This window comes from Chiloscyllium plagiosum, unplaced genomic scaffold (genome assembly GCF_037043375.1).
Source record: "Chiloscyllium plagiosum isolate Xiang-an unplaced genomic scaffold, Cpla_swu_hap1 HiC_scaffold_27, whole genome shotgun sequence".
Classification (NCBI taxonomy): Eukaryota; Metazoa; Chordata; class Chondrichthyes; order Orectolobiformes; family Hemiscylliidae; genus Chiloscyllium; species Chiloscyllium plagiosum.
Window position 1 is genome coordinate 75,893,621 of NW_028270165.1, and position 26,363 is coordinate 75,919,983.

The 26,363-nt window shown below is 45.1% G+C and overlaps 2 protein-coding genes across 2 annotated transcripts in view; one reads left to right on the forward strand and one right to left on the reverse strand.

Moving 5' to 3' along the window:
• The window catches only part of LOC122543548 (uncharacterized), a 398,874-nt gene that overhangs the window by 231,997 nt on the left and 140,514 nt on the right, over positions 1–26,363 (reverse strand). The window lies entirely within an intron of this gene.
• Positions 26,113–26,363, forward strand: part of LOC148144607 (uncharacterized) — a 29,041-nt gene continuing 28,790 nt past the window's right edge. The window contains exon 1 of the mRNA XM_087974916.1: positions 26,113–26,355. The gene's annotated coding sequence lies outside the window, so the exon portion shown is untranslated. The remainder of the gene's footprint in view (positions 26,356–26,363) is intronic.

The window sequence follows — 26,363 nt, forward strand, 5'->3', positions numbered from 1 at the left end:
AAAACAGTGACAGGATTGGATAGAGTCAGTCAGCATGGATTTACAAACCTGAAGTGAGGAACGAGACAAATCACTGAAAGCAAGCATGCTGGTGTAGCAGAAGGTGAGGGAGGCAAATGGTATGTTGACCGTTGTAGTGAGAGGATTTGAATACAGGAGCAGCGATGTCTTGCTGAAATTTTACAGGGTTTTGGCGAGACCACACCTGGAATGCTATGTGCAGTTTTGGAATCCTTATCTGATGAAGGATGTTCTGCCTATGGAGGCTGCACAACAAAGATTTGACACACTGATTCCTGGGATGGCAAGACTGACAAATGAGGGCAGAATGGATTGGGCAGAATGAAATCCACTGAAGTTTAGGAGAATGAAATAGGATGTCACAGAGACCAATAAAATTCAAAAAGGACTAACAAGGTAAATGCAGGAAGGATGCTGTCAATGATCAGGGAGTCCAGAACCCGGGGGAGGGGGGGTCACAGTTTACAGTTATGAGGTAAGCCATTTAGTACTGAGATGAGGACTTTTTTTTAACTCAGACACTGGTGACCCTGAGAAATTTGCTGCCACAGAAAGCAATAAAGGCCAGAACGTGGAATGTTTACAAATGAAGATGGATATAGTTCTGAGGGCTAAAGAAATCAAAGGGAATGCATCTAAAGTGGGAACAGGCCACTAAGTGGAATGATCACCCATGAGCATACTGAATAGTGGAGCAGGATCAAACACCACAACAACCTACTTCTGTTGCTATTCTCTACATTTCTGCTCTGTTCAAGGTGGGATATAAAAACAAAATGACTGTAACTGACACAGATATCAGCACTACCTTATCACTAATGAATGAACATCCTCCAACTCCTTACCGAACAGCATTCTGGGAGAATCATCATCACATGGACGCAGCAGTTTGAGAAAGTGCAGAGTAATTCTGGAAGATTCTAGACTGTCTTCTCTGTCTCTTGTTTTCAATTCAGTTCTCAAATTGTTGAATGTTCTGAGAAAAACAACATAGTGTACAGGAAACAAGAAGATATCTTTGAACGTTTACTGATACTGGGAGAATGTAGGGGGTCACACCTGGCTCACAATCCACATTAACTGTGCGCATGCTCCAGCACCCAGCCCGTCCGAACGATGACGTCACACGGCCCGCCGCAAGCAAGGGGCGGGGTTGGAGGACCTCGCTCTAACCAATCAGAGAGAATGGGGGGGGTTACCTGACCAAACAGGAAATTGGCGCGGGCCATAATAGCAATAAACATGGGTGACCTTAATTCCACTCCCCTCCCTTCCCCAACCCCACTCCCATTCCCGGCTCCATTGTAAAGAAAGTTCAGAGAACTATAAACAATCCATCAAATATGCCCCATAAAAGAACACGAGACATATCTTGGGTTTCAATTAATTTACAGTCGACGTAGTTTCTGTCTTTTCCTGGGAAACCATCTCTTTAATTATGCGCATTAGGACAGGAGGCTATGCTTTTTGCCAGAAAAATAGCTGTGTCACTAACCTTTGTTTGTTTCATGCATAAGAATACCCACATTCCTGAGCATCACACTGTTTTGGAGTTTCTCTGATTTTAATAGTAATCTGCCTTCTAACTCTTCTGACCAAAGTGCAAGACCTCACACCCCTGACATGAAATTGCATCCAGGAGACAGTGAGGTTTGCAGATGCTGGAGATCAGAGTTGAGAGTGTGGTGCTGGAAAAGCACAGCAGGTCAGGCAGCATCCAAAGTACAGGAAAATGGACGATTCAGGCCGGAGCCCAATTCCTGATGAAGGGCACCAGCCTGAAACGTCGATTTTCCTGCCCCTCGGATGCTGCCTGACCTGCGATGAAATTGCATCTGTCAAGTTTTTGCCCACTCACTCAACCCATTGATATCCTTTTGCAGATTCCCACGTCCTCATCACAACATGCCTTCCCACTTAATGTGTATTGTCAGCAAAATTGGACACATTTCACTCTGCCACTTCCTCCAAGTCATTAATACAGAGATAAATAATTGAAGTTCTATCTCTGATCATTCCAGCACTTCACTAAATATATCTTTTCAACTTGAAAAATACCCAATAATCCTGAGTCTGTGTCTTCTGTTAAATAAACAACTCATAATGCTCATGTATTACCCAACACTGTGATATGACCCTTTTTCAGGAATCCTGAAAAAGGGATTATGCCCGAAACGTCAATTCTCCTGCTCCTCGGATGCTGCCTGGCCCGCTGCGCTTTTCCACCACCACACCTTTCAACTCAGTTTGACTACAACCATCTTTTTGAAAGGTCCTGCTATTTTTGTTTTATTTTACAATGGTGTCTAGCTTTTTCCAAATGACAGATGAGACATTGGAGAAGATGGAAGCCATTTGGCCCATCAGGTCAGCTACACCTTTTAATGAGATCATGGCTGATTTGTTTAATCCTCAACTCCACTTTTCTGCCATATCCCGTGGCCCTCAATTCCCTAAATGTCTGTCTATCTCATTGTTGAACATACCCAGCCTTGACAGCCCTCTGTTATAAAGAAATCCACAGATTTGCTATCTGCTGAAAGAGAGAACATCCTCCTCGTCTGTTTCTTAAATGGACAACCCTGAAATTAGGCCCTCTGGTCTACACTGTATATATCAGAGCAGAACAGACAGTGTATATCAGAGCAGAACAAACCCCTAAGGTTGGGTATATGATGACACAGCAGTGAACCCTTCTGTAATTAAACCAAATACCCAGAAAAGCTCATCTCGCCTCGTAATCTGTTAAAGTATGAGTAACAGAGAACTCCCAAATTTCACTATTTAAAGAAAAAATATTATTTTATTCTTTAACTCAAAAAGTGAACATTAAACAACAACTATTTACAACTCTAAGCCTCCTTTCTCTTAACTGCTTGTAATCTGCCTCCAACTTTATAACAATATACTGTTCCAATAACCATCCATATTAAAATTATAACAACTTAATTTCAAAACCACACAGTGACTGTTGTCTATAGTATCCTGCATCTCTCAGCTGAAGATTTCCCTGGTCATCTTCTATCTTTTGTCACAAAGATGTTTCATATGAAAAGATACCTTTGATCAAGAGTGTTTTTGTATGGCAGTCTCTCTTGATGACAGTTAGTCTCTCTGGCTAACTCTCAAACTGCCTGCTTCTTTATGCCCCAAACATTGGATAATGTCATTGGTTTGATATTAGCAAAATAATAAATTCAAAATGGATTGGGTTTTAGTATCCTGAGGCATAATGTAAACTGATTGATTAAATTCGAATGGTTGCAGCATAGCAACTAAAACTCAGGTATTTGTTCCACAGCCAAATGATCCATATTTTCAATTTTCCGGTACACTCTGAGACTGCTAGTCAGTCACATAACAGGTGCCTGCAAGCTCGCAATGCAAAACAGCTTTCACTCTCTCTCAAATGTACAGAATAACTTCATAACAGTATGAATTCACTGGTGTCTCTAGTGCCAGTTGTGAGAATTTCAAGCATTTTCTTTTTTGACCTCTGGTTAAATAAAGTGCCCTGATTCGCACATTAGATTTGCCAAATGACAAATCTGCTTGAAAAGTACTCCATTGACTGTATTTCAGGTCTTGGCGAAAGGCGCTATAAAAGTACAAAAAACATCTTTCTTTCTCGATTCATGGCCCTGATTATGAATCTCACACACATGGAAATGGACCCTTTCCACCCACTCTATCTGTCATAAATGTGTGTAGTTCAATTCAATCTCCCATCAGCCTGCTCCGTTCTGATCACATCCAGGGGAACAGGAGACATGGGGGTCATGGCGTGGACAGGACAGTTTGAACACTCCCATTTCCAGTTGAAACCATTCCATGTTAAGCTGAATTTTGGTGTTTTGCGTCGTGGCTGAATGCTTAAGGTGATGGGTGAGACCCTCTTTGGGATTTTTCCGAGCAGGTTTGAATCCTGCCGACTATGTTGCCTTCGCTGACGATTTTAAATGACTTCCGGTTGGTTGCGTTATCGCTCAAACCTCACAAGACCCGTCTCAATCGACCTATCTATTCTCATGTTGCCATGCAGGAAACTCGAGTTCTGATCTGAACAAAAAAAGTACCTGACTCAAAAAGTCAGCTCTGTTTACCTTCCCACAGATGCTGCTGGACCCGTTGACTTGCTGCAGTATTTTCTGTGTTTATTCTGCACAAATGCTGCTTTTCATTAAATATCTTCAATCCCTGTCCTCTGGTAACTGACCGTGGTCAGTGGCAACCGGTTCTCCAGACCATTAACCTGCCCATTCCCACCGCTTCTTCTCCCGTCATTGTCAACAGCCCCAGGAAATCTCCAGTTAACATTCTTTGCTCCAAAGAAAACATTCCCAACTTTAGGAATCTCTCCACAAAATGGAAACTATTCATTCCAGGACATGGTGCAGGGCGGAGGATTGTGAAGAGATCTTGGATAATATTGTCATCGGGCATGTGGAAATATGTTCAGGAGGCAAAGCAGAAATCCCAGTCTCCGATTTTTTGCATCTTTAGAAACTCTTTGGGAAGCGGAATCGGAGGAGAATGGAGGGTGAACTGTCTGACTGCGCAAAGACAGTCTGGACACCTTCCCCTCCTTTCAGGCCTGGAACACTGACTCTGATATTGTCGGGACACGAACTGATCTGAGACATTGAAAGGTCTTTCATTCCTGCACGTCAGGAATCCAAGCCTCATCTCGGCTCCGGGACAATGAGAAAACTCGGGAACAGACAAGACACTGACAGGCTCGAAGGGAGACAGCCCCGGTGCAGGAGAGCTGGTTCCCGGTGGCATGGTTGTGTGTGCAGAGGGTGGGATCAGACTCTTCCCATGTCTCCATAATGAATGGCCCAGGCTTTATTTTGGAAAAGTAAAACCGATCGAGGACAATTGTCATTCGGGAAGGTGCAGAGTGAATGATGAATTCATTAACAGCCTGCTTTATGGGATCGTGCAAGCGACTGACTCACTAGTCTCTGTGGCGCAATTTTTGGATTAGTGGTGCTGGAAGAGCACAGCAGTTCAGGCAGCATCAAAGGAGCAGCAAAATCAACGCTTCGGGCAAAAGCATCAGGAGTAAAGGCAGAGAGCCTGAAGGGTGGAGAGATAAGCTAGAGGAGGGTGGGGGTGGGGATGGGGAGAAAGTAGCATAGAGTACAATAGGTGAGTGGGGGAGGGGATGAAGGTGAAAGGTCAGGGAGGAGAGGGTGGAGTGGATAGGTGGAAAAGGAGATAGGCAGGTAGGACAAGTCATGGGGACAGTGCTGAGCTGGAAGTTTGGAACTAGCCTGAACTGCTGCGCTCTTCCAGCGCCACTGATCCAAAATCAGGTTTCCAGCATCTGCAGTCATTGTTTTTACCTCTGTGGCGCAATTGGTCAGCGCGTTCGGCTGTTAACCAAAAGGTTGGTGATTCGAGACCACCCTGGGACGGAGTGATTGCTGTTCTCACTCCAGCCGCTTTGTTTGCTGCCCAGTTCCGTATTTTTAATGGGGTCAGGAAAATGTCCCTACATCGGAAATCTTATCCAGTGAGGAACCGCACAAGGGTTTCTGTTTGTTTGAATAGTTAACGTAAAGGGTTGCGGATGTAGGGAATCTGAAACAAAAACATAAACTGCTGGAGAAACTCAGCAGGTCGTGGCAGGACCTGTGGGAGAAAACAGAGTTCTGTTAAAGTTCTGAAATGTTGTCTCTGATTCTTTTTCCACAGATTCTTCCAGGTCTGCTGAGTTCCTCCTGGCAAATTTTGTGTTTTTCTTTTTAACTGAATGCCCATTTCATCTTTCGGGATGAAACACTTAAATCCACCATGTACAGACATTTAAACCTTTCGAAGCCTGTGAAGTGATCGAATTCAAACAAACCAGCAATGATTCACTTTTTCTCAGCTCCACAGTGAGAGAGACCTGGGAAATGAAGCTGCCAGTGTGGTTCTGTAGTCGTGGGCTGAGTGGTTAATGCAATGGACTTGAAATCCATTGGGGTTTCCTTACGCAGGTGTGAATCCCGCTGACTGCAGTTGAGAAATGTCGTCAAAAAGAAAGGGAGATTGCTCCCCAGTTTCTTCTTTAAGATTCAAATCACTGGTGGGAGAGAAAAAAACATTTCACCCACATTGGGACAGGTGGGAATCTGCAACCCACTACCTGTCAGGGTGGAACAAGCAGATACCCCCAGAGCAGTTAAGTCACATTGAGATGCACACTTCCATCGCCAACTTCTTTGGAGGCTATGAGCCAAGTGTTTGGAAATGAGACTAGAACACGGGGGGGGGGGCTTGACTTCGACCAGCACAGACTTGTTGGGCCAAAGGACCTTTTCTGTGCTGGAGACCTCTATGTCCAGCTGCGATGAGCTCAGTTTGTGAAATGACAGGACAATATTTGCAAAATGTACCCGAGCCTGGAAGGGGTCGAACCGACTCTCCCCGATCTGTCTGTACCTGTACACGGTACCCACTGGGACATTGGGATTGGGGATAACTTGCACTGTACACATTCCTGAATGAATCTCTGGGATAATCAGGAATATGAGATGCTGGTGTCCTCTTACTCAGCCGTGTGCAAGCTTATCGCTTCCCAATACCTTGTGTCTTACATTCACTGGCCCTCCTTTCCAGGTAAATATTATTTTCACCATCTGCCTGTGTTTGTATCAAGCAGCTCACTGATCTCGGAGCTGGACGGTCAGAGGGTGCTGGATGTGAGACAGGGACAGAAGCAGAAAGAGACGCGATGTGAAAGTGTTTGCCGCGGGTCCGTTGCTTTTAGTGAGGAGCGTCTGCCGGATGCTGTCCTGTCAGATTCCCAGGAGCCGCAGGGATTGAGTCAGTGGGTTCTGGGAAATTGAAAGTTGCACATGAGCCGCGTGTGGGATTATTTCAACTCACTGTCCATTTCATACCCCAGCTCACCGCAACGGCTCTCATTGTCCGGAGAAGTGGCTTGTCTAAAGCTGTCTTTTGTCAGCGCTCTTTGGGGACATGTAGCACATGGAGTGGGTATAATCCTGACACCTCTGCCCCTCTCGGGGATGTGTCTGTGGGTCTCCCTCTGTGGGTGAAAAGAGGATCATTTCCTCAAGGGGGTTTAACACAGTGTGACCATGTCAGACTTCAGGCCCATTGTTGTGTCATTGTGAGATCACAAGGAGAGTCTCATTGACACATCAGAACACACAAAGCTATGGGCCAAATGGTGGAAACTGGGACTAGAATAGTTCATTCGCAGGGCACGGTGGGCCGAATGGTCTTTCTCCACACTGTAAAAACTCAAAGATAGGGAGAAGCTGATCTGTAGCGAAAATGATCACAAATTGAAAGGCAAAAGCAGTGCAATTGAACAAGCTGGCTCCACTGGTAATCAAGTGGTTCGGATACTGTGCTTTTCCCAGTGTCCTGCAAGTCCTATTCCGGGCTAAAGAATGGGAATTCTGCTCTGCTCCTTTATCGTGGTGGCATTATTTCTGATTTTTTTTTAGAATGAATGGTGACAGCAGAGAATTAGAATTCCTGCAGTGTGGAAACAGGCCCTTCGGGCCATCAAGCCCACACCAACCCTTCCGAGGTGTATTCCCCCCCCCCCCTCCCCCATTACCCCACCTGATGCACCTAGCCTACATATCCCTGAACACTATGGGAAATTCACCGAACCTGCACATCTCTGGACTGTGGGAGGAAAGCGGAACAGGCAGGTCGTTGGCGCTGTGAGGCAGCAGTGCTAACCACTGAGCCACCATGCCACCCTAAAGAATGAGGGGGATCAGCTTGTGATGTCTGTGGCATTACCACAACATTCCGCAGCAAGTCTGCAGTGTCTCCTGCGTCACCAACAAACTGGGAATGAAGGAGGGAGAATAAAAGAGGAGGGGAAGCAGAGGAAAGAAACTGCTGTTTGAATTAATGGTTAGCAAGAAAGAACATTCACTGATAGGACCAAGGCAGGCGACAGGGGTGAGCCACACCAAATGCCAACAGGCTGAGTTCAACCACAGGAAGCACACACAGTCATTTCCTTTGAAAGGCTGGATCAACAACACAGTATTTGCGAGAACTGAAAACATCTGTTTTCCTATGGTAGGACCAGGCACTACCACGATTTGAACCCAGCAGCCCCTGCTTATGAGAAAGGCACTTTATCCAACTGCCCTATGGCGCAACATTGCATGCGACTTTTCCGATCGATATGTGCATTTCCTTAATGACTCGATCACAGCTACTTGAAATATTATTTCTATAACAATGTTGTTCAGTGAGAATTGCAATCGACCATCGCTTTTGCAATAACAGCTGAATATTCTCCACTGAAAATGCGCGGATAGATAATCTCCTCTTGCATTGGTTTCAAACTCATATTTTAAACTGAACATGCGTGCGTCCTCCTGGGGCCCATGAACCACATTAATACACCCCGAGGGAACCTCCCACCAAGAGGAACTGGGTCAATGTGGTGAATTGACCAGGCGTGGTGTGTGTCACTGTAAACAGTGGGCAGTAAAGGCACCGTCACTGAGCCTTGCGCCACCAGCTCCACACTCACTTCCTGCGCCATGTCGCCCAGCCATCATTGCCTTTCACTTTTATTTCACTCTCCCGTTCCGCTTCTCCTTGTTCCTGACCGATTGCAGGTGTTTGGTTAGAAACTACAACTTTCAGAAATGGATTCCTGGGATGTAGATGCCATTCAGTGGGATAGGATTCACTGCCCATCCCTAATTACCCCAGAGATGGAGGGCACGAGTTACTTTCCTGAACCCTTGAACTCCTTAGCACGGAGGTACAGCCATGATGTCGCCAGGAAGGGAGTTGCAGGATTTAGACCCAACGACACTGAAGGAACAGTGATATATTTCCAACCCAGAATGGTGAGATGATTGGAGGGGGATTTAAAGTGGGAGTTTTCCCGTGGATCTGCTGCTATTGTCCATCGAGATGGATGCTAACAATCACTGGAGTGACTCCGGCAGGAGTCTGTGTGAAACAAGGAATTCGTTTTCATTCGGATAAATCACAAGAAGAGAAGTTTATCTTCATTTCCTGACTGGGAATTGTATCCAGGTCTGGGTGATGCAAACTCGGGCCCCTAAGCAAGGAAACCCAGTGATGCTGACAGTGACCTGACTTGTACACACTCTTGTGCCTGTTCTTCACGTCATAACCACCTTCAGCAGCAATGTTTCTCTCCCCAAGTTTGCAGTTCATATTATCGCCTTGGGTTTCAGTGTGAAGAAAGCGGAGCTGTGATAATTTGATGTTGTTCAGCAGATGTACTGCAGGAAGGTACAGAATAGGCTGATGCTAACAGGGGCTCGTTTTGAGGCGCTGAGCTGCGGTGGAGGGGCGGCACCAATAAAGGCACCGTTCAACTCGTCTGAAACTATAGCCCGAGCTAGAAATGACCAGAGGTTTCTCGCTGAATTTGGTTCAGGACCTTGATTTGAACAGACCATAACTCGGAATATGAAAGTACGTTTCACTGGAGTGGCTCATGAGACAGCGCAGTGACTGTGAGTAAAACATGGAAACTTCCAGCAGAGAAGGAGGCGACCCAGAAGCAGGAAGCTGAGGACAAATGTGTTTCCTTTGCCAGTGAAAGGCACTGCTTCACAAAATGGGAACTATTGAAGTGAAGCAGTGACGGTGATTATCTTTGCTGGTTGTTCACCTTGTGAATGTTGCCATTGCTGCGCATGTCCGTGTTAACATCAGAACTCTGCAGCGAGGCGGGGTTGGGTACGCACAGGGCCAGGGGCGCAATGGGAGACGCATCTGACTCCACCTCCCTGTTTGAAATCTGCACACATCCCAATTAATCTTTCTCATTGCCCTGAAGCCAGGATGCGGTTTGAATTCCTGATCTGCAGGAACGAGAATCCTTTCACTGTCTGGCATCAGTAAATGTCCCTGAGAACATCAGAGTCACGTCACAGCGCTGTCAGAGGAGGGGAAGCTGAAAGAGCCCCACACGCTGCTCACGGGCACATTTCACTTTCTCCAACCACTGCGGCTCCTGGGAGTGGAAAGGGAACAAGCACCAAAACCCAGTCTCAGCTTTGTGAATCTTCAGAAAATAAGGAAACTGTTCATCCCTTCGGATTTTCTATCCTGGGCTGACAGGATATTCCTTTTGCAGGATTTTGCAAGTGGATGTTTTGCAAAAAGCCCCACAATACAATCTGACAGTGACACTTGATTAATCAGGACCTGGATGTTATCGGCCTATGAATGTATGTGTTGTGCTCCAGAACTTTGTTGTTCACAGTTTATAATACTTATCTTCCCAGCTCCCTGTATCACTTGCTGAAAATGTCGTCTTGTAATCCTTTCACTGTCTGCTAACGAGAATAGCATTTCTTTGTTTTACCTAAATTATCTTGATCTTGCTTACCTCAAAACTCAAACTAATTTCACTAGAAATCTCCCCCAGTTCAAAAGACAACTGTTAATGATCTGTTTCCTGTCATGCAGCCAATTTCAGATCCATGTTGTTACTGACCCTTTTATTCCTTCAGATCTAGATTTCGCTCACAGGGCTAGAACAGAACTGTCACCAATACATTTACCAATCTACGTTCATCCTATCGATTGTATTAGCATCATCAACACTCCTCATCAAAATAACTCGAGAGACCTTCCATCACAATTTTCTGTGAACAATTCTACATTAGCTTTCCTGAATGAACCCCAAATTTCTTGAAGTGACTCCTCATTTTCTCCAGTGTGACCGTTTCTAACATGTTTCGTAGCACCCGGGTTTAAATGCCCGTCCAGTCAGTGCCGAATTAATTAACACAAGGTTTCCCATGGCAAAATAAAATGATGCAGTAATGGAGATGGAAAGGCAACGTGATGTGTCTGAATGAGTTGTGAATAGGGCATTAGATATCGTGAATGCAAAGTAAAGATAATCAGGTTGTGTTGGTGTTGACCTCTATCACACTTTCAGAAGCTGTCAGACCTGATGGGGATTCCCAGCATTTTCTGCTTTTGTTTGCATCAGGTTCTTGCACCACCTTGTTCTTAGGGCAGAAGAGATCAGAGGGTGTGGGGAGAAAGCAGGATCAGTTGTCCCCTTCAGTCCTGTATCTCCCAGCTCTGCCTGTAGTTTTTGTAGTTTTGTCTTTAATATTGGATTTGAATGAAAATCCAAGAGCTGAGATGGTAATGTTTCAGCCCAAGTATTTGGATCTACAAAGGATCAGATTATTTTTTTCTCAATTTCACAACCTATGTGTGTATGTCCACAACATAAATACTGCTTCGAAAGATCAGGCAGTATTTCAGATTGATTACTATAAATGTTACCCATTTACAGACCATGGCAGTGAAAGGACTGAATCCGAATGACGAGTCTACCCGGGATGATCTCTGTTTAGATCACTCTGGACACTGTCTGATTCGGCATTGCATGCTCCCATCCTTCTGCACAGGATCCCCTCGACTCTGTTTCCGTTTTGTGGGAACATGTTTTAAATATACAAACTGTCCAATCATTGCAGCTTCCGGTGCATGAGAACCTCTCTCTCAAAACACACAGTACTGCCCCGGTAGCTCAGTGATTATATAGAGGAGGAATACGGACAGGGGAATGGCTGAATGCTTCCCTTCTTTGCTGTAACCAGACTTTGGATTTGAAGTCTGAAATGGAGCAGTATAAGCCAAGTTGGTGAAATCCTACTTTAGTGCGGGTTGGTCTCTCCTGAGGCCCCTGTCAGCCTCAGGGGAATGTGTCAGTGTGTTTCATCCTGTGGGTGAAAACGAGGTACAATTCCCCGAGGGGGCGCTTTCCCATCTCAAACTTCAGTCCCATCCGTTGGGTCGGGTTGAGATTAAAACATTACGGGGAATTTATCATTGAGATGAACACTTGAAACGTCAGAGCATGCTCGCTATAGGACAAATGCTGGCAAATTGGGATGTTGGGCCCCTTTCCGTGCTGTAAAAACTCAATGCCTCGAGCGTTTTGGAGGAGAAACTTATCTCCAGTCAACACAAGTTCAAACGCGGTGTCATTGAGAAATGATGTGTGTTCTGTCACTCTCAGTCCGAGTGGTTCGGCTTCGGCGCTGTCAACGTTCAGTTCCCGCTCAGGGATTCTGGATTTATTGTTCCTGACGGTCTCAGTAGCGGAACAGCTCTGACAGGAATCCTTCCAATGTCTCGGATCAGTGAACTTCCCCGACAACATCAGAGACAATGGCGCCGCCCCTGAAAGGCAGGGAAGCTGCCTTGGCTGCCTCTGCTCAGTCGGACAGTTCATCCCTCATTCCCCTCCCCTCTGAATCCGCTTCCCAAAGAGTTTCTAAACACCCACAAAGTTGGAGACTAGGTTTGCTGTTTTATTTTCTTTCCATTCCCAGGAGCTGCAGCGGTTGGGTCGGTGGGTTTGGGAAATGGAAAGGTGCCCATGAGCAACATGGGGTCCCTATTTCAGCTTCCCCTCCTCTAACAGCGCTGTGAGATTGACTCTGATGTTCTCGGAGACATTTACTGACGTGAGACAGGAATTCAAACCGCATCTCGGCTTCAGGACAATGAGAAAGATGAGTTTGGATATATAACGAAGTCGTGACCTGCACTCGGGTGAAGTAGGAATTAACCCTACAATCTGCTGATGTGTGGTCAGACACTGGCCCCATGCACAGTTCGGGCCGCCTCGCTGCAGAGTTCTGATGTTAACACAGCAATGGCAACATTCATAAGGTGAACAACCAGCAAAGATAATTCCAGTGAAATGGACCTTCATACTTTGACTCATGGTCTCTTCGAGACTAGACTCTGAACACAATCAGCGAGAAACCCCTGGTAATTTCTAGCTCGGGCTCTAGAATCAGAGGGGCTGAACGACATATTTTTAAAAAGCCACCTCACGCAGTCTCAAAGATTTGTTTTAAAAGATGAATAAAGGGCCGAGTTGAACAAACAAGGGCTTGAACCGCGACCTCTTACATTCTCGATATTCACCCGAAGCATGAATCATACCGCTCGACCAACCAGCCTCCACCAGGGAGCGCTACTTACCACTAAACCAGGTGGCACAAACACAGAGGTAGTCTCCCTTACTCGGGTGTGGGAGACCGTGTTCAAGTTCCATCTGCTCCAGTGGTGGTTAATAACATCTCTGAACGGATTGATTAGAAAATTAAATCCCTTTGCCTGGGGCAGTGAAAGCAGCAATGAACAGCTTCTTTCTATTCTGTCTGCCTGCTCCCGGGACGGTGTTATTTGTCCCTTCCCCCCGGGATTCGGCTCTTTCCATTGGCAGATGGATTAAACTTTTTCCATCCACTGCAGGCAGTGCTGGGAGATGGTATACGCTCTGCAATTCCCTCTTAAACATTGGAAGAGGGAAGGAGTAGATTGGACAGAATCAGTCTTGTGCAGGAAATTATAAACAATCTCATCATTCATGACTTTTCATGTCCCCCACTTTTCATGCTGTTTGAAACAATGTGGAGGATAACTGCAGGGCTTTATACGGATGGGACTGTATAAAACAGAAGGTGCTCCGCCAAACGATGTGCAAGAGCAGAGTGACCTGTGTTTCTATGGCGATGAATATTTGTCTCAAAGGATCGTCAACAGGCAGTGGAGTGATCACAGAACTTTTGTAACCTTTTCCATCTATTTCCTCGCTTACTTGCTGAAAAAAACTTCTACCTGTTCTGATGAAAAGATGCTGACCTTAACATTTAAGTCTGCTTCTCTCCGTAGTTGTTGCTGTTCTCAGTATTTCCAGCACCTTCTGTCTTTATTTCTTTTTTCCAGCTTCAGGGTAGTTTGTTTCTGCCTTGAGGTTGAGGGAAAACGTAGAAACTAGGAGCAGGAATAGGTAATTTGGGCATTTCAAACCTGCTCCACTATTTAGTATTATAAAGAACAAAGAACAAAGAAAATTTACAGCCCAGGAACAGGCCCTTCTGCCCTCCAAGCCTGAGCCGATCCAAATCTACTGTGTAAATCTGTCGCATAATTCCTAAGCATCTGTTTCCACCTACTCATGCATCTGTCCAGACGCATCTTAAATGAATCTACCGTGCCTGCCTCTACCACCTCTCCTGGCAACGCGTTCCAGACACTCACCACCCTCTGTGTGAAGTACTTACAGTGTGTATTCCCCCTTACACTTTCCACCTCTCACCTTGAAAGTGTGACCTCTCATTATTGAATCCTTCACCCTGGGAAAAAGCTTGTCTCTATCCACCCTGTCTACACCCTTCATGATTTTGTAAACCTCAATCAGGTCTCCCCTCAATCTTCTTTTTTCTAATGAAAACAAACCTAACCTACTCAACCTCTCTTCATAGCTCGCACCTTCCATACCAGGCAACATCCTCGTAAACCTTCTCTGGTAATGTGGTGACCAGAACTGTACACAGTATGCTAAATGTGGCCGAATTAACATCTTGTACAATTTTAACATGACCTGCCAGCTAGTCAATACCCTGTCCGATGAATGCAAGCCTTCTTGACCACTCTATCTACCTGTGCAGCAACCTTCAGGGTACAATGAACCTGCACTCCCAGATCTCTCTGCTCACCAACGTTTCCCAAAGCTTTTCCTTTTACAGTATAATTCACTCTAGAATTAGGCTTGCCTAAATGCATCACCTCACATTTGTCTGGATTGAACTTCACCTGCCACTTTTCTGCCTAACTCTCCAGTCTATCTATACTCTCCTGTATTCTCTGACAGTCCAAAATTTTTGCTACTCCACTAATCTTCGTGTCATCTGCAAACTTGCTGATCATACCAACAGTGTCCTCTTCCAGATCATTTATGTATATTACAAACAAAAGTGGCCCCAACACTGACCCCTGTGGAACACCACTGGTCACCTTTCCCCATTTCAAAGATATTTCAAGAAACTCCCTTCAACTACTACTCTCTGTCTCCTGTTGCTCAACCAGTTCTTTATCCACCTAGCTGGAACACCCTGCACACCATGTGACTTTACTTTCTCTATTAGTTTACCATGGGAAACCTTATCAAACGCCTAACTAAGTCCATGTATATGACATCAACAGCCCTTCCTTTATCTATCAACTTGGTCACTTCCTCAAAGAACTCTATTAAGTTGGTAAGGCATGATCTCCCCCACACAAAACCATGTTGCCTATCACTGATAAGCCCATTCTTTTCCAAATATAAATAGATCCTATCCCTCAGTACTTTCTCCAGCAACTTTCCCACCACTGATGTCAGGCTCACTGGTCTGTAGTTACCCGGAATATCCCTACTCCCCTTCTTGTACAGGGGGACAAAATGAGCAACCTTCCAGTCCTCTGGCACCTCACCTGTGTTAAAGGATGCCACAAAGATAGCTGTTAGAGCCCAAGCTATTTCCTCTCTCGCCTCCCTCAGCAACCTGGGATAAATCCCATCCGGTCCTGGGGATTTGTCCACCTTAATAACCTCTAGCCTACCCAAAACATCTTCCCTACTTATGTCAACGTGATCCAGACTAATCAAACTTCTGTCTCTAATCTTAAGATTCATCATGTTCCTCTCCTCAGTGAACACTGATGTAAAGTAATCACTCAGAATCTCACCCATTCTCTCAGGTTCGACACATAGCCTTCCTTCATTATCTTTTAGTGGACCAATCCTTTCTCGAGTTACCCTCTTGCTTCTTACATAAGAATAAAATGCTTTGGGGATTTCCTTAATTCTGCTCACTAAAGCTGTTTCATGACCTCTTTTGGCCCACTTGATTCCTCATTTAAGACTGGTCCTACTCTTCCGATATTTCTCCAGGGCCCATTCTGTTCTTAGCTGCCTAGACCTTGTGTACGCTTACCTTTTCCTCTTGGCAAGTCATATGATTTCTACTGTTATCCACAGTTCACGAATCTTACCTTTCCTATCCTTTGACTTCAACAAGACATGCCTATCCTGCACTATCTTTAGCCTATCTCTGAAAGCATTCCACATATGAAATGTCGACTTCCCTTCAAATAGCTGTGTGTAATCCACACTTCCGAGCTCCTGCCTAATTTTGATATAATTGGCCTTGACCCAGCTTAGGACTCTTCCCTTAGGACTCATCTTTGTCTATGAGTATTCTAAAACTTATGGAATTGTAGTCACTGTTCTCAAAGAAATCCTCGACCGCAACGTCTACCACCTGGCCTGGCTCATTCTCCAATACCAGGTCCAATATGGCCCTTTCCCTTGTTGGACTATTGATATACTGCTCTAGAAAACTCTCCTGGATGCTTCTTACAAATTCTACCCCATCCAGACCTCTGATGCTAAGTGTATCCCAGTCAATATTGGGAAAATTAAAATCTCCCATCACCACTACTCTTTATTGCCCTCTACACCTTTCTATAATCTGTTTACCTATTTGTTCTTCTACCTCACGCTCACTGTTGGGAGGCCTGTAATATGGCCCCAACAATGTAACGGCACCCTTCTTATTTCTCAGCTCCACCCATAATGCCTCACTACCCAAGCCCTCCATAGTGTCCTCCTTTAACACAGCCATGATATCATCCCTGACCAGCAATGCAACTCCACCCCCACCCATCCCCTTTTACTTCCCTCCCTGTCCTGTATGAAGCATCTATATCCTGGAACATTTAGTTGCCAATCATGCCCTTCCTTCAACCAAGTCTCTGTGACTGCAATAACGATATACTCCCAGGCACCAATCCAAGCCCCAAGTTCATCTGGCTTACACGCTCCACAGTGGGTCCATCTGCAGCACCAGAGCCGTCATGCGGTCAAACAAGAGCTGCAACTGGACACACTTCTTGCAAGTGTAAGAATCAGGAACCTCAGCCATGTTCCTGAGCTCCCACATCAAGGAAGAGGCACATGCCAAGAGTCTGAGGTCCCCTGCCATTGTAATCTTATGATGCCTGTTATGCAAATTCAGTGCCCTATTTATGATTTATTTCCATACGTTTTGACCCTTTAGCCTTAAACCTTTAGCCTGCATGTAAATCTTCTTGAAACAGTCAATGTAATAGCTTCAAATACTTACTGTGATAGAAAATTCCACAGGTTCACTAATCTCTGGCTGAATAAATTTCTGCTAATCTCAATCTTTCATTGTCATTGCATGCATTAGACTACAATGTCTGGTTCTGGACACCCCAGTCATCTGGAACACATTCCTGCAATACCCTGTCCAGACCTGTCAGAATTATTGACATTATTCTGCGATCCCCATCATTCTCTGAACCTCCGGTGAATATAGTCCTGAACAAACCAGTTTCTGTCCATACATCAGTTCTATGATTGGAATGTTTCTCTGCAGAAGAGCTGCTGCAGATAGAGTCATAGAGTCACAGAGATGTACAGCATGGAAACAGACCCTTAGGTCCAACCCGTCCATTCCGAACAGATATCCCAACTCAATCCAGTCCCACCTGCCAGCGCCCGGCCCATATCCGTCCAAACGCTTCCTATTCATATACCCATCCAAATGCCTCTTAAGTGTCACAATTGTACCAGCCTCCACCACTTCCTCTGGCAGCTCATTCCATACATGTACCACCCTCTGCGTGAAAAAGTTGCCCTGTAGGTCTCTTTTATATCATTCCTCTCTCACCCTAAACCTATGCCCTTTAGTTCTGGACTCCCCAACCCCAGGGAAAAGACTTTGCCTATTTACCCTATCCATGCCCCTCATAATATTATAAACCTCTATAAGGTCACCCCTCAGCCTCCGAGGCTCCAGGGAAGACAGCCCCAGCCTGTTCAGCCTCTCCCTATAGCTCAACTCCTCCAACCCTGGCAACATCCTTGTGAATCTTTTCTGAACCCTTTCAAGTTTCACAACATCTTTCCGATAGCAGGTGACTGAGGTGTCGGTGGGGGATCACTTTTGGGGCCAGCGACCATAATTCTATTATATTTAAAATAATGATGGAAAAGGATAAACCAGATCTAAAAGTTGAAGTTCTAACTTGGAGAAAGGCCAATTTTGATGGTATTAGGCAAGAACTTTTGAAAGCTGATTGAGGGCAGATGTTCACAGGTAAAGGGACGGCTGGAAAATGGGAAGCCTTCAGAAATGGGATAACGAGAATCCAGAGAAGGTATATTCCTGTCAGGGTGAAAGGAAAGGCTGGTAGGTGTAGGGAATGCTGGATGACTAAAGAAATTGAGGGTTTGGTTAAGAAAGGTATAGACAGGATAGATCGAGTGAATCCTTAGCAGAGTATAAAGGAAGTAGGAGTATACTTAAGAGGGAAATCAGGAGGGTAAAAAGGGGACATGAGATAGCTTTGGAAAATAGGTGTACATGTTTACTGAGTGGAATGGTGCATGGATAACCTAAAATCCTCCACAGAAATCAATACGGTCTATCTCCGCTAAGGGGTGGTACAGTGCAAAGGCAATATTGCCTTGATGAAAGTCAGGACTGCAGATGCTGGAGATCAGAGTCTAGATTAGAGTGGTGCTGGAAAAACACAGCAGGTCAGGCAGCATCCGAGGAGCAGGAAAATTGACGTTTTGGACAATGTTGCCTTGTCTCGGGAGACCGACTGTCCATGCAGCATATGCGCAGTGCGGGTGCTGGAAGCAGCAAGCAGCTCAGTGACACCGAGTCTCGGTAGCTCCCAGAGCCCGAGTCAGAGGGGCCTCCAGCGGGAGGCAAGTGGGTAGAGCCCCGGAGGTGAGGAGCACCTTGGAGCGGCTGGTTATTGAAGACCAAAGGTCAGTGAGTGGAATCCCATAACCCAGTCTAGAACCACAGACGGATTAGTTAAAGAACTGCTTTACATCAGGGTGGCAGCTGGATGTGGAAGTCACTCCCTGGCCTTTGTGTGGATCACTTTTTGTGGGTCACTACCTTCCTGAAGTCTTTCACCTTTCTGATTGTATCTGCGACTTTTCTCCCTTCCTTTAACGGCCATCGACCACAACCCCCCTCCCCCCGCTCTTGTAAATTCCTCATTGCCACTAACTGTCGCTCGAACAGATCCATTCAATCTGGATTCGCAACCAAAGACACTTCCTGCAGACATAATAATCAGTAACATGGAAACTCTCCTGACAATCCCCCATCTGACGAGAAGAGCATATCACTCTACGAAAGGCCAGCTTTGCTCCTTCACAATCTACAGACCCAGAAAATAGCACCGTCTGTTTGCTCTTAAATAAATGTGCTCCAGGCTAACTTCATGCTGAAGAAAGAACCCACTCTGTTCACTACTGTAGACTTACAGCAAGGTTACACGTTAAAAACTATGCACTTATCTGTTCCTGTGCTGTGAGCTCTCCCACAAAGGTTCCTCTGAGGTCAACTATGAATTTTGCTGCATTTATTTTCCTGGATGCACTCGGTTGTCCACAGATACTTGAATTGAAACAGGAAAGGCAGTGACGACGCAGAATCACTACTGTATCAGTTAGCAGTGTAGGTTTCTTTCTCTCTCTCTCCCCCTTACAGACCATGTGCTCACTGCCTTTGGTTGTCTTTCTCCATGTAAAAAATGCTCTTGTTTTGACTTTTTTACTGCAAGGTTCCAAAAAAATGCAACAGCATATACAACAGTAATATGGAATTCGATGGAATTCGATGAATTCCAGCTCCTGGAATTCGATGAAATCGCCACCAACACGTAAAATATTATCAAAAAAGGAGCAGCTCTGACAGCCATATTTTTTCCCATCCTCCATCTTGGATTAGTGTTTGGTGAACATTCCCATCTCCCAGTTTACAGTTATTCAAATAATCTGCCTTTCTCTTTGTGCTACCAACGTGGATAACCTCACATTTATCCACACTAAACTGCACCTGCCATACATTTGCCCACTCATTCAATCTGTCCAAATATCATTGCATCCTCCTCGCAGCTCATCCTTCCACCCAGCTTTGTGTCATCTGCAGATTGTGAAATATTCCATTTAGTTCTCTCATCCGAATCATTGACATATATTGTGAATACCTGGGGTCCCAGTCCCAATCCTTGCAGTTCCCCAATCATGAATCATTGTAAAACATTGATCTGATTGATCCTCCCTGACTGACCATACAAAATAGCAGATGATCATAACCGACTGAGATCCGATGAGTAATTATGAAACATTGAATTACTAAAACACAGAAGCAGGCCACTCAGCCCATTGTGTCCGTGCAGTGCTCTAAATGAACTTTCTCACCTTGTGCCATTGTCCTGATTTTTCCTTTTAAAGTTGAACATTGCTTGTCATCAAATAATTATCCAATGACCTTAATTGAACCTGCTTAAACCGTTGTTCCATGCAATGTGTTCCAGATCTATTTATTCACTGTATGAAATTTCTTTCTCACATCACATTTTCTTCCTTGTAATGCATTTGAAATCTGCATTCTTATTCTCAATGCTTTGACCATGGTGAACAGTATCTCACTGTCTGTTCCGGGTAGACCCCTCATGATTTTCACAACTTCTTTTAAATCTTCTATCAGCCTTCTCCAATCTAAAGTCATGGCTGAAATTTCTCACTGTTGGAACTGTTCATGTGAAGGTGGTTTCCCTAAACCTCCCAGTGTTCCTTCCCTCCAACTGAAACTAATTTGAACCTTCAATAGTTTCATGGTCCATTCTAGTTCCTGATATTCTTCATATTGATGGATCCACTCCAATTAAACATTGGGAAGAATTAAGCCGCTGTTTCCAGTCTCTGCACCAATCTTCATTCCTGAGCTCCAGCCTCCATCTCTCTCTCTCCCTTGTAACTCACTGAGATTCAGCCAGGCTGTTCACAACTTGCTGCATTTGATTCGGAGAGAAGCTTCTGATCTGTGCCAGTACGAAGATACTTGTATCCATCCCTGTAATTTCATTTGAGCCTTTCCCAATCTTTTCAGTCCCTTCCTTACCTCCAGACTCGACTACTTCAATGCTGTACTCAATTCTTCCCTCTGTCAACTTGAAATCACCTAAAACATTGCTGCTGTTTATTAGCAACATTTAAATTTTAATATTCTCATTTTAGTCTTCAAACACCTCCAATGGCTTCTCCCATCTTTATCTCTGTAATCTTCCTGTGCTGAGATGTATGGGCTGCTCCAATGCTGGCCTTTTACAGATTCCCAGTTTTGATTGCTTCATAATTGGTGGCTCAGCCTTAAGGCCTGGAATTCCTTTCCTGTGAGTTACCTCCTGGAAATGCTGCAGTCCATGTGCCATAAGTACACCCACTCTGCTATTCCAGGATCTGGCCCAACACATAAACAGCAAACTATTTCCAAGTCTGGATGGTGAGTGGCTTGGAAGAGAACTTGCAGCTAATTGCTGCTCTTGCCCTTCTTAATGGCAGTAGTTTGAAAGGAGCTATCTAAAGAGGCTTGGTAAATTTCTGCAAAGCATATTGTATGTGGTACACACTGCTGCGACTGAACATGCTGGTTATTGCTGCAAGATAATCTTAATTACTGAAGAAATCAATTCTTTTCAACAAGAAACACAGACCTTCCTCTCGCTGGCATTTTTTTTTGCAGAAGCAATTCAGCCTCAGAGAGCAGTCAACTAGGCCAAGCCCAGCAACACAAAGAAACAACCGAGCATCTGAAGGGATGGCCCCTCCGTCATCACTCTGAGCCGCACAGCAACCTGAATGGTTATCCATTCAAATCCTGGTCTCTCAACATCACTAGAGCCATCCCACATTTGGGAAAGTGTGATTCTTGCTACAACTATAAAAATTGAACTTTTTATAAAGCTGAGAAGTTCAATCCTTTCTGGGGTAAAAACAATGACTGCAGATGCTGGAAACCAGATTCTGGATCAGTGATGCTGGAAGAGCACAGCAATTCAGGCAGCATCGTCGGATGCTGCCTGAATTGCTGTGCTCTTCCAGCACCACTGATCCAGAGTTCAATCCTTTCTGTCCAGTAGGAATTTGGGATTGGATGACAAAGTGAATCCCTTCCCACATGTGGAGCAAGTGGATCACCTCTCCCTGGCCTGCATGTGGGGATTACTTTCCAGGTCAAACAGGGAATTGGATCCCTTGCTACAGCCCATACATGCTTCTGGTATCTCCCCAAGGGGACTGTACTTGTTGGCATAGGTCAAATCATTGGCTGAATTAGAATGTTACTATATATGAGAAGGCCATTAGCCTGTTGTGTCTATAATAGTTCCCGAAACATCCACTCATTCTCCACCCCAATCTCCATCATTTTCCAACTGGCCAGCGTCCTCGATAGTGTAGTGGCTAGTTTCCCCACCTCCGACTTGGGAGACTGGGGTACAATTCCCCGCCCGGGAGGATTTGATATTTTTCCGGATGTCTTGTAGCCCAGAGGAAGTGACCCAAACCTGGATCGGATTCAATTCCTGCCTGCTCCGGAGTTCACAAGATGTAGGAGCAGAATTAGGCCATTCGGCCCATCGAGTCTGTTCCGCCATTCGATATGCTCCTCACCCCCATTTTCCTTCCTTCTCCCCATAACCCTTCAACCCATCATTAATTAAAAATCTGTCTATCTCCTCTTTAAATTTACTCACTATCCCAGCATGTACCATTTTGTGGTAGCGAATTCCACAGATTCACAACCCTCTGGGAGAAGTAATTTCCCCTCAACTCTGTTTTAAATCTGCTACCACTTATTCTAAATCTATGACCTCTCATCCCATAATGCCCCACAGGAAGAAGCATCCACTCCATGTTTATTTTATCCATTACTTTTATCATCTGGAACACCTCAATTTGATCTGCCCTCATTCTTCTAAATTCTAGAGAGTTTAGGCCTAAACTGTTCAATCTATCTTTGTATGAACAACCCCTCATCTCTGGGATCAATCTAGTGAAACTCCTTTGAACTGCCTCCAATGTCACTACATCTTTTCTCAAAAAATGGGATTAAAACTGTGCACAATCCTCCAGGTGCGGTCGCAGCACTACCATGTATATTTGTAGCAACACTTTGTTACCTTGATATTCTCTTCCTTTTGTTATAAAAGCCAATGTTCCATTCACTTTTTTTATTATCTGCTGTCCCTGCATGCTAGCTTTCTGTGACTCATGAATGAGGATACCCAGATGCCTCTGCACCAAAGCACCCCGAAGTCTCTCCCCATTTAGAAAAAAAGGTCGCCTTCCTGTTTTTTTCGACCAAAATGCATGACCTCACTCTTAACCACTGTAAATTCCATCTGCCACATTTTGGCCTACTCTCCTTAACTATCTATATCCATTTATAAAGTTCCTATTTCCTCATTGCAATTTACCTATTTTTGTATCATTCGCAAATTTGGATATAGAGTCTTTTATCCTTGTGTCCAGGTCACGAATGTAGATTGTAAATGGCTGAGGGTCCAAGGACAGAACCCTGTGGCACCTCACTCATTACATCTTGCCATCCAGAAAAAAAAAGCCATTGATTCAGATTGCCTGTCTTCTGCCCATCAGCTAGTCACCTTTCCAAGCTGATAAATCACCCATAATCCTATTTGATCCAACCTTGTTAACTAACCTTTTGTGTGGCACTTTAGCAAATGCCTTCTGGATCTATAGGATGTCCATTTGCTTAGTTTGCTTATTACATCTTCAAAGAATTTGTCAAATATGATTGGCCTTCATAAAACTATGCTGACTCTGGTGCTTTGACTTTCCAAACATCCTGATATTGCTTCCTTGATTACAGATTCTAACACCTTCCCAACCACAGATGTTAAACTAACTCGTCTGCAATTTCTGAAATGTTGACTCACTCCTTTTTTGAATACAGGTGTTACGTTAGTATTTTTCCAATCCCCTGGAACCATAAGATCATGACACATAGGAGCAGACCATTCCGTCAATTGAATCTACTCTACCATTCAATCATGGTTGATGAGTTTCTCAAATCCATTCTCCCGCTTTCACCTCATAATCTTTGATCCCCTTGATGACCAAGAACCTATCTATCGCAGTCTTAAATAGACTCAATGAATATTTCCCAGTCCAGGGAATTTTGGAATATTGTAACTAATGAATCCACTATCTCCGCCATCACTTCCTTTAGTACCCTAGGATGTAGGCCATCAGGCCCAGGGGACTTGTCTGCCCTCAATCCTAATAGTTGCTTTTCCATATTGACATTGATTGTTTATGGTCTGCCCGTTCTAAAGCCTCTGATTTGCCTGTTCCAAAAGGACCCTAGAACAATGTGGGAAGCTCGGAAAGTGATTGCTCGGCCTCTGACTGAGATATTTGTAGCATCGATAGTCACAAGTGAGGTGCCAGAAGACTGGAGGTTGGCTAACGTGGTGCCATCTTTTAAGAAAGGTGGTAAGGACAAGCCAGGGAACTGTAGACCAGTGAGCCTGACGTCAGTGATGGGCAAAGTTGTTGGAGAGAATCCTGAGGGACAGGATGAACGTGTATTTGGAAAGGCAAGGACTGATTAGGGATAGTCAACATGGTTTTGTGTGTGGGAAATCATGTCTCATAAATTTGATTGAGTTTTTTGAAGAAGTAACAAAGAGGATTGATGAGGGCAGAGTGGTAGATGTGACTTCAACAAGATGTTCGATAAGGTTCTCCATGGGAGACTGGTTAGCAAGGTTAGATCTCATGGAACACAGGAGGCATGAGCCATTTGGATACAGAACTGGCTCAAAAGTAGAAATCACAGGATGGTGGTGGAGGTTTGTTTTTCAGACTGGAGGCCCGTGATCAATGGAGTGCCACAAGGATTGGTGCTGGGTCCACTACTTTTCATCATTTGTATAAATGATTGAATGTGTGCATAAGAGGTATAGTTAGGAAGTTTACAGATGACACCAACATTGGAGGTGCAGTGGACAGTGAAGAGGGTTACCTCAGATTACATGGGATCTTGATCAGGTGGACCAATGGGCTGAGAAGTGGCAGACGGAGTTTAATTTAAATAAATGTGAGGTGCTGCATTTTGGGAAAGCAAATCTTAGCAAGACTTATACACTTAACGGTAAGGTCCTCGGGTGTGTTGCTGAACAAAGAGACCTTGGAGTGCAGGTTCATAGCTCCTTGAAAGTGGAGTCGCAGGTAGACAGGATTGTGAAGAAGGTGTTTTGTATGCTTTCCTTTGTTGGTCAGAGTATTACAGGAGTTGGGAGGTCATGTTGCGACTGTACAGGACATTGGTTAGGCCACTGTTGGAATATTGTGTGCAATTCTGGTCTCCTTCCTATCGGAAAGAGGTTGTGAAACTTGAAAGGGTTCAGAAATGATTTACAAGGATGTTGCCAGGGTTGGAGGATTTGAGATATAGGGGCAGGTTGAATAGGCTAGGACTGTTTTCCTTGGAGCATTGGAGGCTGAGGGGTGACCTTATAGAGGTTTATAAAATCATGAGGGGCATGGATAGGATAAATAGACAAAGTCTTTTCCCTGGTGTGGGGCATAGGTTTAGGATGAGAGGGAAAGGTATGACACCTAAGTGGCAACCTTTTCATGCAGAGGTTGGTGCGTGTATGGAATGAGCTGCCGGGGAAGTGGTGGAGGCTGGTACAATTGCAACATTTAAAAGGCATTTGGATGGGTACATGAATAGGAAGGGTTTAGAGGGATATGGGCCGGGTGCTGACAGGTGGGACTAGATTGGGTTGGGATATCTGGTCGCATGGACAGGTTGGACCGAAGGATCTCTTTCTGTGCTGTATATCTCGCTGACTCTATGAATGGTACTGTTGTCCTCGAACTCGAAAACCAAGGAAAAGTATTGATTTAGCATCTCTGCCATTTCAGTGTTCCCCTTATTAACTCACCGGTTTCATCTTCCAAAGGACCAACACTTAACCTTAGCGACTCAGTTCCCTTTAACATACCAGCAGAAGCTTTTGCTGTTCTTTTTTGTGCTAGGTTTCTTTTACGTATTTTTTATTCTTTTTCTTAGTACCTCTTTGTTTATGTCTGAAAGTTTCCCAATGTTTCAGCCTTCCAATGTTTGGGAGTAACATTTCTGAACAAGCTGAAACTTTTTTAAAAACTCCCTTTCAAGTTTCTTGCGGGAGTTGGCGGGGGGGGGAGCGATAGCCCCGCCCCCTTGCCTCCGATTGGTCGGACGGCTCCTGCAACCGCGCCGCCTCCCTTGGTGACGTCACGCAGGGGCCCCGCCCCTTGCGGATTAGCGCATGTGCAGTATCGGTCCTGCGGCGGGACAAAGGCAGTGTTTGTTGAGTGCGGGAGAGGAATGATGCCGCAGGCTTGAGGGGCAAGAACAAACATCCCGGGGAGGTCGCCAGGCCCCAGCGCCAAGATCCTGCTCCCGCCGCCAGGGTGGAATTGGAAACCGCGGGAGGAGGGAGACTGGGGAGTTTATAAACTCCGAGGGGGAAGGCTTGAGGCCTCGAATACAACCCCCACAGGGGCCCAATGGGGAAGGACCTCTCGGGTTGCCGGGACAACTGGCCGCCATCTTTGTGAGGGTAAGGCG